This window comes from Pinus tabuliformis, chromosome 7 (genome assembly GCF_031772625.1).
Source record: "Pinus tabuliformis cultivar Carrire ecotype Pingquan chromosome 7, CPIR1, whole genome shotgun sequence".
NCBI lineage: Eukaryota > Viridiplantae > Streptophyta > Pinopsida > Pinales > Pinaceae > Pinus > Pinus tabuliformis.
The window spans coordinates 1036263879-1036281035 of NC_142293.1; positions in this window are offsets into that span (position 1 = coordinate 1036263879).

The window sequence follows — 17157 nt, forward strand, 5'->3', positions numbered from 1 at the left end:
ACTGGACATTGGATGCAAATTTGAATTTGCAGTGGATTCTGGACTTTCTAGGAAGGAGGTGGATCCTATTATTACTTTGAGGGTGGAGGTGTGAGCCTCTGGATTCCCTTGTTGCGGATGCAGGCATTGCATTATTTTATTTGTTGATTGAGAAAATATGCATATGTGTATATGTGGTTATTGTAAATATCGTAATGAGCTATGTTATAAAGCTCTAGCATGCGATATGTTGTCATGATGTTTTTATTTTGCGTAGATCTTTGATTGTAAATACTGAAACGAATTATGTTATAAATCTCCATGGGCAGTATGTTTTGTTTATAAAAGTCTTGTTGGTTATAGGTGTCATTGAACATCGATGATGGTGTTCCCCCAAGGGGGTGGGTTCTGTAACAACCTTGGTGAAAATTCCATGTAAAATTATATAAATACCACAGATGATGGGACACGTATTCCAAGCTGAATGGTGGGCAAGACATCCTAGGGGGTGTTCATTTGATTGTTTATGGATAAGGAAATTGGCAAAGGCAATGGCTAAGGAATTAGAGGCAAAACAATATTTTGGCACATTTATTTATGAAAATAATGGAAATTAGGAGAAAAGGAAGGTGAAAGGTCACAAGTTGCATGTGAGGAGGAAAATGAAGAAAATAGAGGCCTCATACATAAAAATGCTTCTATGGATTAGTTGAGAATTTTCTTCCTTTCAGTGTGAAGCTTTCGTGAGTTCAGTTTTGGATCTCTCTCATTATTCTCTCTCTCTCATACTCTTGGATACTTAGATTTTTCTTGGTGCACTCTTGGAGGGTGTGGTATACTTGGATTATTGGAGAAAGAAGGCAAAGGAAGAGCAAGAAAGCACAAGAAGGCATCAACATCAACAACTACATCAGATTTTCTTGTAGGTATCGAGTTGCATGTATGATTTATTCACTAGTTTTGAAATGCATGGCACATGCATGTGGTTTCTTGGTTGTGATCTATCATTGGCATGGAGGATTGCCTAGATTGACAGTGGATTGCCTAGCCTAGCCATTTCCTGGATAGCCATGGTGATTGTGGGTTTACTTTCATTTCTTTGTTTTCGTTGCTTCTCATTTTTCCATAGCTTGGGTTGAGTTAATAGTCCTGGAAGCCTTGGTTGAAGAAATGCTTTGGAAGCCCTATAACGGCTTGGCTTTGAGTTACTAGTCTTGGAAGCCATGGTTGTACAAATTCCCTAGAAACCCTTGGTGGTTTGAGTCACTAGTCCTGGAAGCCTTCGTTTGAAAAACGCTCTGGAAGTCTTGTATAAGCTGTGGGTTGAGTTACTAGTTCTGGAAGACTTGGTTGGACAAACTCTCTGAAAGCCCTAGAAGGCTTGGATGGAGACCAATCTAATGATGGTTTTTGGTGATTTCCAACCATGAAGTGGAATCATTGTTTCATGGGTTGAGGTGGGTGGCCTCTAGAAGCTCTAGATGAGTTTTGATTGACGTGTTTTATGAGATCCCACATTCATGCTTGGAATATGGCACGGGGTTGATTGGCTGAAAAGAGACTTGGCTCAGCCAATCTATGGTTGGGTGGAACATGGTAGTCCCATCTCCGATTGGTTCATTGCATTTATTAATGAAAAAAAATCATTCCATTGATTTTCATGTGCAAATGTATTGATGTATATATGGATTTTGATGGCTGATATGCTTATTGTATTTATGTCCCTATTATTATTTTTTATATGCACAATTACCTCGGAGGTTGTTATAGATGCAGTATGGGTTGGAGATCTCGATCAAAGAAGATCTACAAGTGGGTATGTGTTTAACCTATTTGGAGGTGCAGTTAGTTGGATAAGTAAGAGACAGTATGTAGTGGCCATTTCAAATACAGAGGTAGAATACATGGCATCCACTCATGCAAGCAAGGAAGAAATTTGGTTGCAAAGATTGTGCTCAAGTATGGGGTTAGTACAACGAGCTATAAGGATAGACTGTGACAGCCAAAGTGCAATTTTCTTGGCAAAGAACCCTACTTACCATTCAAAGACAAAGCACATTGATGTTCAGTATCACTTTGTGAGGGATATGGTTGGGATAAAAAGGTGTTGCTGGTAAAGGTGGAAACTTTGAAGGATACTACAAATCATTGACAAAGTCTGTGAGCATTGAGAATTTCTCTTGGTGTAAAGAAACAATGGGTGTTGCAGGGATGGATCAATGAATAAGCTCTCCTGTGGCGCTATGTCGAAATAAAAAAAAAGAAGTGGGAGAATGTTGGTGCGTGTTATATTATTTCCACAAGTACCCCACATGGTCCTAGCTATGGTTTTGTGCATGGATTTTGCACATGGTTTTGGGCATGATTGTTTTCTGTCCATGGTATTTTGTAGATCTGGTCAAGGGAACTATGGTTATGTTCGAATCCATGGTTAATGGATTGGGTTTTATGGATGCTTCGACATGTATATATATGTATTGTAACATTGAAAGGAATATAATGAAAAATCAATCTGGTAGTCCCGGTTTTGGGATCCAGGGGAAAATATCTATGTATATTTGTTTTATGTTTTATGCTCTCTCCATCGTTTATTTTTTATTTTTAGAATACGTATGCAGGTAATTTATTTACGAGATTAAAACCTATAATTTCTAATGTGATAATTTTCACAATACAAAAACCTCCATCTTTCAAAAGGATTCCTAACCACCAAAAGAAACATGATGGGATAGAAAGGTCATGTGGTGGCCCAATAGGAAGAGATAAGATTGTGGGAGAGAAAGGCAATCTGAGAACTGAATGTCCAGTGGGTGAGAAAAATTGGACTAGAAATAACAAGCAAAATTTTAAACATTTATCTAGTGGAACACAACTAGAGTCTAAGGAGGGAATTTATAAGAGAATATTGATTCAAGATTCTGACAAAAGGATAGCCTAAGGCTCAAGGGGAATTGCTATTAAATAAATTCACTAGTTGAGAGAAGCATGTTTATTATTATTATATTTTTAGATATTCAGATATGTAAATTGATTGTTGTGCTTGAGATCTCCTAGAAAATTGCATCATAGAAATATTATGAATGTATGCACAAGGGAAGAGAAAGTATTGAAACATATAACCAACTTAATGTTTATTTCCTTGCTTGACAATCAATTTTGTATCTTGGATATTGTTCTAGAAAAAATTTCAAAATAAGTAAATATTGTCTTGGTTTACTGTTGAATGAAGGGAAGAGTAGGTTTAACATTAGTAGGGTAGTACAGAGGTTAATTCTATGTAGTCTTTAACAGATGCAATTCCTGCTCAATGTAAAAAAGAAAAAATATTTGTGTGGAGTAGTTGTAGAAACCCAAGTCTGGGAGTCTTGCACCTAACTTCCTAAGTATGAAGATTTGGGATGCAGGATTAGCATTCTTTTGCACCCATTTTCACTATATCTTCCTAAGATTTTCATTTTAAAAGCCATGCCTTGTCACTTTGTGAGCCATTATTTACTAAAGGATGTTCCTTTTTTATGTCCTCCCTAATTATCTAGTTTTTCTTGTAATTTGATATAAAAGATAACTTCCTTATGGTATTCTATTAATGAATTGACGAAGGGATGTTTTAGGTGGTGTGGCTTGCTAAGATACTTTCATAATGTGATATATCCTAGTTCTCCCTTGCTAAATATGGAACAAAGACTTCGCTGACACCACTAACACAACACCAAACTTACTCTGGATACTCTATTCTCTTATGATTAGCAACAAAAATTGACATAGAGAAATACATTGTCAAATCTAGTTTGACTATTGAAAGGAGACATTCATGGAAAACACAACTAACTTAGTTTAAATAGTTAGGATTTTTATATGATAAATCATTGTAATTTATAAAAGTTTTTACAACTCTTTTTCAATTGAGATAATTTGTTAAAACACAATTTTTTGTAAAATCCTGATTTGGAACACATGTGAATCAAGAGATTCTCATGATGATCCTACTTCTTTAAAATAGGAATTTAATATGAAATTATAAAAGAAAGTACTCTCTTCCCACAAGGCATGCATGGATAGGTATCATAGGAGGGACTAGGAACGTTGTAATCTTGTACTACAACTTTCATTAATGCAAATCTTAACCATTTGTGGCTCCATATCTCTTTCTTGATTAGTTTGTGCGCTATGTAATTCACCAACCTTTGCTTCGGAGGAAGGGCCCTCCTTCTTAGCATGGATCCCTCGTTAGAGAGGTATTGTAGCAATATATTTATTTCCTCTCAGTTGCAATTTATGTGTGATTTACTTATACTATTACAAATATTGTTCATGCATTGAGTAGTTACAGGATTATAGCCTTTATCATTGTGTAACATCATAGTTCTTATACTGGTCCCTCCTTTAGGTGTGATGATTATTTGATTATTATTACTGTTCTTTGGTTTTTTTATGAAAATTAAAGGGTGTTTCAAATTTTTTTAAGTGTTCAATGATATATAGGAGTGTTTTTTCTTTGAATAAGAGTGAACATGTGATAGAGTGTGAAAGAGAGACTATTACAGGTGCATATGTGCAAATATATTATTTTCATGTATTAATTAAAAGTGTGGTAGATGTGTTCTTATCTCTGAGGTTTCTGCACAATCTGATGAGAGTTAAGAACTTGTGCATCACTTTGACATACTGAATTGAGCTTGACCTTGTGAGGATTCAGGGCACATAGGAGTGCATTGCATGTATAGTGAAGAAGTTAAATATGATGCCCCAAAGGAAACTAGTTGTGTAGGTAGAATGGGATTTGGGAGAAAGAAGAAAAAACAGGATTTGGGAAGAGTAATATATATACAAAAGATAATTTAAAAAATTGAAGCAAAATTATCCACTCATGGATCAAGATTTAAGAAGGAAGGATCAAGTGAAAATTCTTAGCAAAGGGTAACATACTATTAGTCATTTGTGTTAGCTACACATTGAGGAAATTTTTTACGAACCTTCAATCTTAGAGACAAACCCGAGAGTTTCTAGTCTAGCTGTATTGACAGGGGAAGGATATCAAGCCTTGATAGAAGGACAAGGGGATACAAATGAACATGATTTAGAATCAAACCCTAAATAATGACCATTTGATCAATATATCCCAGATTTAGGCAATGTTGTGAAATAACCTGCTAAGCATTTTTTGTAGAGGGTGTTGTGAAATCATTAGGGCCACTTGGATAATTTGAATAGTTCGAGCAACCTGAAAAACTTAAATAGCCTAAGCAACCCTCATCACCGAAAAAAACAATTTTTTTCCTTTATGGAAGCCACCTGTAACAATTGTATAATACCCTCAATCTTTTAGACATAATAAAATGGAAGGTAGCTCAATTACCACCTTTGTGTTCCCAATTGGAAACCTCCAGGGGTATGCCACAATAATTAACACCCATTTATCCACACTTCCTACTTTTCAATTTATAATTAATAAATATCCAGGTACATTTCTCTTTGAATTTGATGTCCTGTGTATGAGCTATGATTGCACCATTGATGAACAAAAATTAAAATTGTTTCCAACTACACTAAAAGGAGTTGAATTAAGATGGTTTATGGGACTCAATGGGGCATCCATTACCTCATGGGTTGGGATGAAGAAGACCTTTTTATAAAAATATAAGGACTAATATCATTTTAGAGATTAGAGGGAAGAGGTATTTAGGATAAGTCAGACACTAGATGAAATCTTGGAAGAGTATGTTGAGTGCCTTTAGCACAATTTATAGAGATCTCAACATAGTAATCTAGACAAGGAAATATTTAAAACAATTATGATGAAAGTAATGTATGATGACTTCCTTGACATGCTAAATCTTATGGGGAAATGATATTTATCCAAGGAATATTATGATGAGACTATTTATATTTTTCAAAGCATTTCCAAATGATCGACAAGAAATAGGACTATGACACATGATGTTTATATCAGGACCTTAAAGTCATCCAATAATGGGGAAACACGAAGATAAATTGGAAACCTATTGGAAAATTTGAAACTGATATTATGAGCTCATTGTCCTCTTAGATTTATGTTTTATAGGTGAGGTAGAAACAAATTTATGTAGGACAAGATTTGGCTATATTCTACTCTGGTGTAGGAAGAAACATCCTTTGATTAAACATCGATTTAATAACTATAATATATGTGAGCGAGGTCATACTATAGACAAATGCCCCTCATTACCTGGATTAAAAGAAATCTATGAGGAGGAAGGGGAGGATATTAAAGAAACATAATTTATTTTCACCAAGAATCTTTGGAAGCTTCAACCATCAGATATGGTGTGAGAACCCTTATGCTATTTTAATTCTTGGTCTGATAGGTATAGTCCTCAACAATTAGTCAACAAATGCAATATCCAGTAGCTCCATGATAGCCACATAGTCTCCATTTCATTCAATACCCTATACCTTATCCTTAGTGCCATTCTCCCTCACGGCTTCAACCATAGTGAGGGATTATTCTCCCTAATCAAATTCTTATTTAGATTACGATGCAATACTAGTAGTTATATCTTCCCTGCAATGTACCTATCAGTGGTCCTCCATTATGTCCTCAACTACTTGCACAACCTAACCGTAATCCCAATAGTCAGGTAGCGTAGCAAGTTGAAATGCCAATTTTCCCTACCTATTCTATCTCACCCTTGGAATTGAATGAAATACAATTACGATTAGGACGGATAGTAATCCCCACTACTTATCCTATTATTATAGAAAATTAGGAAGAAAATTCATTAGGAGAAGAAAAATTAATTCAAGGATATTTAAAAAACAACAGGTTGTAACACCTGATCTTACGAATAATGTTGCAATAGTTGAAGATGCTCATGAGGCTATTATAGCTACAGATATTGTTAACACCACTAAAAAATCCAGTAATATATGTAGGTTTTAACCCTATACAAAAACTACCTGCAAACAAATTCTTAAAAATAGAAAAATATATAATGACAAGAACATAGAGATATACACATATTTTCTCCTATAACCCAAAACCAGGAAAGCCAAATTTATTTTTTATTATATTCATTTCAATGTTAGAAAACATTATATACATGTCAAAGCATTCATAAAACCATATCCATTAACCTTATATTAGAACATAATCGTAGTTTCCTTGGCAAGATCTAGAAAATACCATGGGAAAAAACCATAATTCCCAAAACCATGCACAAAAGCCATGTAAAAAACATCGGTAGGTTCGGCCACTTTCTTTGGGTATATTCCCCATACTTGGGTCCACCCAACTATTATTGGGTCTACATAAAAAAATTCTCACGACACATCCACATACCCTGTGACCCCCCTGTTGCAATGGATGAAACTAGTCATGGAAAGAATACAACACATACCTGAAATTCTACCATTTGTTGTTGTATTTCCACACAACAGACCATAGGAGTTCACAGTCATTGGTTCCGAACTGTAATTCTTATTTTTTCTCTACACCAAGAAAAAATTTAAATGCTCACATACTTTTTCAATGCATCTATAACATTCGTCAAAGTGTCCACCTTTACTTGCAACACATTTTTGTCTTCAACCATATCCCTCACAAGGTGATACTCAACATCAATATTCCTTGTCTTTAAATGATAAGCAAGGTTCTTTACCAAGAAAATTTCACGTTGGTTGTGACAATCTATCCTTATAGCTTGTTGTACCAACCCCACGCTTGAACACAATCTTTGCAACCAAATATCTTCCCTACTTATATGAGTGGCTGTCATGTATTCAACCTCTATAGTTGAAAGTTCCACTACATATTGTGTCTTGGTGATCCAAATAGGTTAAACACATACCCACTTGTAGATCGTATCTAATTAAGATCTTTAGCCTAGTCTGCATTGTTTTGGGTTTTGCTTCATTGTTGAGATATGACCAGTATTCAAGCTCGTATCAAAATTCTACCTAATTCCTTCTCAAATTGATCGAGTTAACTGATTGGGTAGGATTTTCAAAACAATTGAAGGGATTGGAAGGTTACTAATCTAAAAACAAAATCTTTTGTGACTCAACCTCATAGTTGGGAGCTTGAGCATCAGTGACTCGTTTTCTGAGCATGGAAGGTGCATTTTAGTAGGTTCATTTCCGAGGGTCATTATTTTCCCTATTACTACCGATCGATCTCCTAATAATGATTTGATTTGACTGACGCATGAGACAAAAATACACTGTTAGTAAGTTGGTGTTGGCCTTCCACCTCTTCCGATATAGATATTTGCATGACCGCTCACCCCACTCAAGTTCCACACTAAACTCTGGAATCGTATTATTACATTGTTAAATCTTGCACTACCATGGTAACTTGACCTATTTACCACTAAGACAAAAAATAGTAATCCACCATATTTGAGAGTGAATTCCTGCAATTTTGAACACCTCAAGCTTTTCAACATTTAATGAAGGGGGTCCGAAATAAGTGATTTTTTTCAAAACAACTTTTGATCACGCGGAAATCTGTGGTGAATTTCGACCCCTGCGCACCCCTCCCCCCCCCCTTAAAACCATATACCACCACGGCCCCCGAAAAATCCACTTGTGGTTTAAGAAATAATATAAATGTTTCATTAGAGAATTAAGAATAGCGAGTAATCAATTTTAACAACCATCACAACAACTAGAGATATCGCACCTCCTAACAACAGATCTTAAGTATATTGACCAATGTTATAGCGAATATCAAGGAATATCCAGATTGAAAGAAAGAATGCCTAAATTTCAAGGAAGTGCATTCTGTTTAGGGAAGAACACAAATGTACAGATCAAGTTCTTCTTATTCCGCAAAAGTTTATCAGTACAGCAAAATGCTAGTTTGCAAGGGGAAAGCCTGCGATCGACCAATAAATTTATTCTTCCCAATGCATTTTTCAATCACAAAGAATATATACATAAATAAGAGGAGCATGATTATGCTTTGTATATGGAAATATGTGTTATAGTCTTGTGCTTAAATTGACCGATTGGTTGAAAATTTTGTGGTTTAGAACGTTTAGGGAAGGAAATTATGGTTTTTTGTGTGCAATGAAGTTTTGTTCATAGTTCTCCATGGGAACAAGATCAATAAGTCTGGGTTTTGTTCAAAGTTATTTATGCAGGAGCATAGAAGAGTTTAAGGGAACTCATAGAAGAATGGGTGGAACCATTAGGTTTGATGTCACAACTCATGACTTTAATAATTGATATTCTTGTAGGAAGTTACAAGCTACATTGAGAAAGACACAAAAATGTTTTTTTGTTTAAACAGACACTATCTAAAGGAGAGATGAATCAATTGTGTCAGTCTCTCAGAACAATTTCTTAGTCTGAGAAGAAAATTCTATTATCAAATGAAATAACAACATGGCTAACAGTTGCCATGCTTCAGCTTGCTCCCGATCCATTGCATACATTTCATAATTCTTCTTCAGGTTCTAGTGTCATTCATAGTCCTGTAGCACATGCAATGGGAAAGAAAACCGTAGACCAAGAAACAATGGGTATTAAATGGAACAATCTGAATAAGAATTATGAGCCTAAGAAATTTGTAAAAGGCTCTTCTATTATTGAAACCACTATTTCCAACATGAAAGAGTGTATTACTGCCAAGATATTGAGGGAATCTAGTTCATATTACTATTTTGATAGAATGACTAAGAGTCAGCCTTTACCAGTTCTGGCAAGAACTAAAATATCACCATCACTAGATGGTTATGTTGGGTGGGATGTTGAACTATTTCAAGTAGTGTACAATATCTGAGACATATAAATCTTTGTTTACTCACAACTAATCCTATATGGGAGGAAACTGGTAACATTGACCTAAATGTCCACATCAACAAATAATTGTGTTGCCATATTTTTCAAATTTCTTGAGGGTGTATATGTTTTCTAAGTATGCTTGTCATTCCTCAAAAGTTTTGCAAATTTGATCTTTCATTCAGGTTATGGACTAGTTTTTTCAATGTAGTTAGTTCCTCTCCTTGAAAATAAATCTCAATAACCAAGAAGAAGGAATGTGGGTGGGTTTTGACAACCTATGTTTTCTCCATAATCATTCGTGGCATATTATTGTTTTGTGTTGTTTTTATTGCGATGTTTTACATCCTTATTACTATATGGATAAATTAGTTCTACTACATCTGAGTTCTTGTTCATAGTATTTGTTATCTTACTTTCTACCTGCGTAGAGATTACTATTGTTCCCTACTACTTCTAGCTATGTAGTGAAGATCATCATTTATGGTGGAGACCATATCTGAGTTTAGGCTCTTCAGTGATCTAACCTTTTAGTCTTGATCGATTTCTTAAGGTGAAAGATTTTAGGAAATAGTTTGATCAAATTACAAATTTCCCTCATTCAGCCAATAATTTAAGGTTTCAAGGAAGGGGACTAGCATTAGTAACACAATTTCAGATTTAAGGTCAGGTTCTCAAGAAACTAATAAGTAGACAGCTTAATGCCTAGTAGCAGAGGTATTAGAATGTCTCATAAGAAATTAAAATTCCATATTTCAAGGATCAATATCAGCAAGGTATTCCATGTTTAAAGATTAATGGTAGTAACAAATTAAAATAAAGATCAAACAAACTTCAGGTTTTAAGGGCATCTGATTTGGCCAATCTCAGATTTTTAGGAAATAAATCAACATTCCAATTAATAGTTAGGGTATTTCTAAATAATACATCTTATAGAGTGTATTAATTGTTAAATATTTCATTCCCAACTTTCATGCAACAGTAAAAATATCACCAGTTTTGAAAGGGATCTGAGCCAACAGTTCGAGACACATTACAAACCTATCCAGATTTGGTTTATTTTTGGAGATTTTATTGATTTTAACTCCTAGAACTTAGTTCTATATTCCTAAAAGTTAGAACAACTTTGTTATTGTAATACTCTATATATTCTTAAGTTTTGAATGTAAAAGGGTTGGATGTTGATGCCAAGACCCTGTCACTTGTAAAGCTTTTATTACAAAAATTCATATTTAAAGTATTATAGCCCTAGTTCATGACAAAATTGTTTTTCCTATATGTTTTTCCAGTGCTTTCATACTTTATTTCTACACATGTTCAATGTAACATAGGAGATCTGGGTAATAATAGATTGAGTGTCAGTCTCTCTGAAATCCCCTACAAAGTTATAATAATTTAAAGAGATTAATTAAGTGAGCTAATTGTATTGGTTAATTCCTCTACATATTTTAATTGTTGCCTTCTGTTATTTCTTGAATGTATTATGTTTGGGTGTAGAGATATTTTACACGCACCCACTATATCCGGTTGATTAAGTATTTTGTATGACTACTTAATTATCATGTGTTCTCTTATATTCTTCTTTCAAATTCGCTAAGAATCATGCCATTTTTTTGAACTGTATGCTGGAACTTTGACCAAGGACTCTGCAAGAGAGGGATTTATTTATGAACATATATTGGACAATCATCAACAACCACCCAAAATAAATCATAGATCTGACCATTGTGCTCCATAGGCTGTTGTCTAGTGACAATGAACAACGTTAAAAAAAGCCTCATGACATTTGAGGGAGCCCCCTCTGGTTCAAGGACCAGCTTGAACCTAAAGACTAGTTGAGTTGGTTTCTCAGTGTAGTTTTGCAGCCAAGAACTACGTAGGAGAAACAAGTACAACATTTGGTGTCATTTGTGGGTAGCGAAGTGACGAATAAATCTTTCCCTGGATCCAAGGGAAATTTTAATGGTGGAAATTTATTCTAAAGTTTAGAAACCTTGGCGAATATAACTACTCTCTAATATTCAGACAATAAAATGTTTGAAAATACTGTAGTAAAAAATTTCAAATTTATAATTAATTTATATAGTTTCTACAAAACTTTGGCGATTTTCAACGTAAAATACTTTTATCCTATAAAATTTGGACGAATCATTTTTGGAAAAAATGGCAATTGACAAATATTTCTTTTGGAAAAAGCATGGAAAATTAGCCCACTTACGAATATTAGCCCCTAAAGTTTTCCCTACCTAGATCACGATCATGATCATGATTATATCTACTCTTTGTTGGTGAACAAAGACTAGACAATTGATTTTGGTTCCATTGATTTCACCTGGCGACTCCACTTTGGCATATGGTGATTCCACTGGTTTCTAGATTTTACTAGCTCAAAATGATAAGTACATATTTGGATATGATAATAGCATTCATTTGAAAGTTTTTTCTTTTTCATAGCAATGGTAGAATTCAGTAGCGTATTTCTCTTCCTCTCTACTATGATCAGAAAATTCAGAAGCTTACAAAAGATCTAACTTTCCAAATTCACATATAAGTATCTATTGCATGTGGATTTTGAGTTTTACATTGTAAATATGTTTCAAGTTTTTAGTTGTTGGAAAAGTGGTATGTCAGTAAATCCACTCCTCACTTGGTTGCATTGGAAAGCAGATTACACCTAACAGTGTAAAGTTTCAATTCAATAAAGTAGGAGTGTGTGGAGTAGATCAGTGAGTTTGCAGTTTATGAATGGGGTGATTTCAGCAGTGTTAGTATACAATAGATCAGTTTACTTTAAATCTTCTTCAGAATTTTTCAGTTTGGTTTCAGTTGTCATTTCAAGTATCAATCAATATTTGAAATAGTGCGAGCAATGTAGTTTTGGGATTTGCGTAGTTTGCAGAACAAAATGTTTTCATTTGAATTTGGTTTCAATGACCCCACAACCCAAAGAATTATACATTTTTTGCTCATTTCATTTCATATGGAGTTGTTATCTTTCAAGGGAATTTTTAAGTGTATCAAATTTTAGTTTGAACAAAGCATTGATCAGAATTTGCAATATTGATGGGAGCATCATGGTTGCATAAGTATGTCAATTAGAACATGTCTACTTGTTCTATAGAGATCGCTAGTTGTTATCATTTTTATAAATTATATGGAATTTTTTTTTTGAGAGGCAATTCAAACACCTATTGGGTATTTCATATTTCATATTATAATTGCAGGTGACTTTGGATTATTGACTCCATAGCAACTCCTGCACTTGTCTCACTTATAGCAGTTGGTTGTGTGTCGTTTTCTTGATGATGAGTAGAAATTAGTTCAAATGGAAAAAAATTATAGGTATACATGGTATGGTTTTAGTTTGTAGTTTGCAGCGTCAGGTCACAAATTGGTAAACTGAATCCATGCCCAATAGATTCAAGGCACACAATAGATTCAAGGCACAAGTATACACGTTCTTTGCGTCCCACAAGGGGAAGCAGTCCCCAGTTGGAGCTGATGTCGTAACTTATTTTGACACCCTGGAAGTTACAATTTTTTTTAAAATTTCCTAGTTGTTCCTGATCAAATAGTTCAAACAATTACAAAGTTGTCGAGATAAATGGTGTTATTTTAATAAAAGTTTTAATTTTAAATAAAAATAAAATCTATAGAAATATTATATATTTTTATAATTTTATTCATTAGGGTCAAAAACCCAATCTCTAAGTTTTTATGATATATATGTCATAACTAAACTTACAAGACAATGCTCAAATAAAAGTCTAGGCAATGAAATAATAAACATACGAAAGCTAGCGGAGAAGCCCACAAGGGGGAATATATGCTCAATGGTTTGAATTGTATTAGAAGCTAGGGGAATTATAAACAATGTATTATCATGTCAGCTTGCATATATGGGATTATTCCCATTCTTAGAAAATGATAGAAGCATTCATATAAGTGTTAAAGCATCAAAATGTTGAGTTGTCAAAGCTTCCAAACACCCAAACATGCTAAGAATTCAGGATCCCAGTGCCAAGTTGTTGTAGAAAAATCCAAATGTCAAATGAATGCCTAGATATGAGTTGAGTAATTAAGAAAATGAGCCAGGTGCTAAAGAATACTAAGGGTTTAAGTCAGTTTTATTCAAAAAGGAATTATTAGGAAATCTAGGCATTGTTTTGGATTTTTCTTCGTTGTTAAGATCTGATCAGTATTCAAGAATGTATCCACATTCTTCTCGATTCCCTCTCAGATTGATCAAGTTACATGAGTGGGTAGGATTTTCGAAACAAATGAAGGGATTGGCATGTTAGTGATCTAACACCATAATATTTTGTGACTCAACCTTGTAGTTGGGAGCTTGAGGATCAGTGGTTCCTTTGCTGAGCCTGAAAGGCTCATTTTAGTGGGTTCATTTCGGAGGGTCATTAATTTCCCTACTTCTTCTAATAATGACTTGAATTGATTGACAGACGAGACAAAAATATACCGTTGGTAAGTTGGGGTTGGCCTTCCACCTCTTCTAATATATATATATATTTCGATGACCTCCTCACCCCACGTGAGTTCGACACTAAACTCTGGAATCGTATTATTACATTGTTCCAATCATGAACTACCAAGATAACTTGACATGTCTAATATTGAGACCCAAAATCGTAATCCACAAGATTTGATAGCGAATTCTTGCAATTTTGAGAAATCATTTCAGTTTACAGTCTTCCTATCGCCTTCACTTTATATCCTTGTGCCAATATGTAAGAATATCCATAGTATCAAAATTATCACAAGTTTCAACAGTGATAAGAGGTTCCCAGAAAATCAATGGAGCTAAACATCATATATCTAATTTCAGACCCCTCAAGATTTTCAAAATTTAATGGAGGACGGGGGTCCGAAAAAAATCTATTTTGTTCAAAACAAATTCTTATCACATGGAAATCTATGGTGAATTTCACACACCGAGATGTAAAACCACATACTGCCAAGGGCCCCCCCTTAAATCCTCTTGTGGTTTAAGAAATAATAGAAAGGTTTCATTAGACAATGAAGAATAAGTTTTAGAACCATCACAACAACTGGAGATATAACACCTCCTAACATTAGAGCTTAAGTTTATTGATAGATGTTAAATTATAATATCAAATAATACCTAGATGGAAAGCAAGAATGCCAAGATGTCAAGTGTCTTATAATTGGGGAAGAACACAATTGTACAAATCAATTTCTTCTTGATTCTTCAAAAGTTTATCAATACAACAAAATACCAGTTTGCAAGGGGAAACGCTGGGCTCGACCATTAAACTTATTCTTCCCCATGTGTTTTCCAATCGCAAATAGTATATACATAAATAATAGGGGCATGATTATGCTCTAGATATGGGAATAGGTCGAGTAGCCTTGTGCTTAAATTGACCGATTGGTTGAAATTTTTGTGGTTCAGAAGGTTTAGGGAAGAAAATTTTGGTTTTGTTGTGTGTAATGAAGTTCTATTCATAGTTCTATGGGAACAAGATCCATAAGTCTGGGTTGTCTTCAAAGCTAGTTATGAAGGAGTGTAGAAGAGTTTAAGGAAAGTCAAAGAAGCAGGGTTGGAACTATTAGGTTTGGTTTCACAACTCGTGACATTAATAACTAATATTATTGCAGGAAGTTACAGGCTACATCGAGATAGACACAAAAGAACGTTTTTTTTCTAATACACACTATCTAAAGGAGAGATGAATCGACTGTGTCAGGCTCTCATAACACTCTCTGAGGCTGACAAAAAAATTCTATTATCAATGAAAGAACGAAATGGATGACAAATGGCATGCTTCAACTTTCTCCAAATCCATTGCATACATTTCATAATTCTTCTTCAGGCTCTTGTGTCATTCAGATTCCTATAGCACATACAATGGGAAAGGAAAGTGTATACCAAGAAACAATGGGTATTAAATGGAACAATCTGGATAAACATTCTAACCCTATGCAATGTGAAAAATTCTCTCCCATTCTTGAAGCCACCGTTTCCAGGATGAAAGAGTGTATTGCTACCAAGATATCGAGGGAATCCAATTCATCTCACTATTTTGGTAGAATGACTAAGAGTCGTCCTTTATCAATTCTGGAAGGAAATAAAATCTCACCATCATTGGATGATTATGTTGAATTGTTTCAAGAAGTGTACAACATCTGAGACATATAACTCTTTTTTTACTCACAGCTAATCCTATATGGGAGGAAATTGGTAACGTTGACATAAATGTCCACAACGACAAATTACTGTGCTGCCACATTTTTCAAATTTCTTGAGGTTGTATATGTTTGAAGCAGGCTTGTCATTCCTCAAAAGTTTTGTGAATTTGATCTTTCCTTTAGGTTATGGACTAGTTTGTAAAACGCAGGTAGTTCCTCTCCTTGAGAATAAATCTCAATAACCAAAAAGAAAGAATGTGGGTGGGTTTTGACATGCAACCTATTTTTTCTCCATAATCATTCATGGCATATTATTATTTTGTGTTGTTTTCATTGAGTTGTTTTACATTTTGATTACTATATGGATAAATTAGTTCTACTACATTTGAGTTCTTGTCCATATTCTTTGTTGTCTTACTTGCCACCTGCACAAAGATTACAATTGTTCTTTACTGCTTCTAGCTATGCAGTGAAGTGTTGGCATTGTGGCACTGATTTAGAGCTATGGCACAGGTGTTGTCCTTGATGGCAACTCACTTTGGTGACAGATTTCAGTACAAGCTCTCAGAATGAAAGAAAAAGATATATATGTAGGTTCACCTAGACGAAGGCGTGTATACACACAGTTTATACGTTACAAAGATGCGTATGCGTATACATGCACTTTCATGCAAGGAAAAGTGCGTATATGTTGCAGAACTTACTTTTGGTCCGTGGTAGTTAGTCCTTGGTATTTGAACCTATGGTTTTGGACCATGGTATCTCGTCGGAAGTGTTGATCCCAAGTATTGGGCCCATGGTATTGTTCTATTATGGTTTTGGACCGCGGTATTGTGAAAGGCCTAATATTATAAAAGAGGAAGGAGATCATTTGGCAAAGGATCATCTGAATTAATTGAATATCTAATAAGTGCTAGATCTGAAATATTGGTGATTGGAGTTATGGTGCTGATCTGGATCTGAATGAAGGAGGAACCTTAGCGCAAAGAGAAGGATAAGTTCTATTGATGGGTCATAATCTTTAGGCTTGAATGATAGTATCTTTGTATGATTTTGATCTGTTATATGTGGCGCATGCTTGATCTATAAATCCGATAAACCGGGTTAATTAGTGTCTGAATATTTCAAAGAGTGAATTATCCTTTATAGATCTATATGTAGGTTTAGTGAAGCGAAGACACGTATACACGTTGGTTCATTGAGTAAAAACAACGTATACGTAGGTTGATCTAGACATAGAAGTGTATG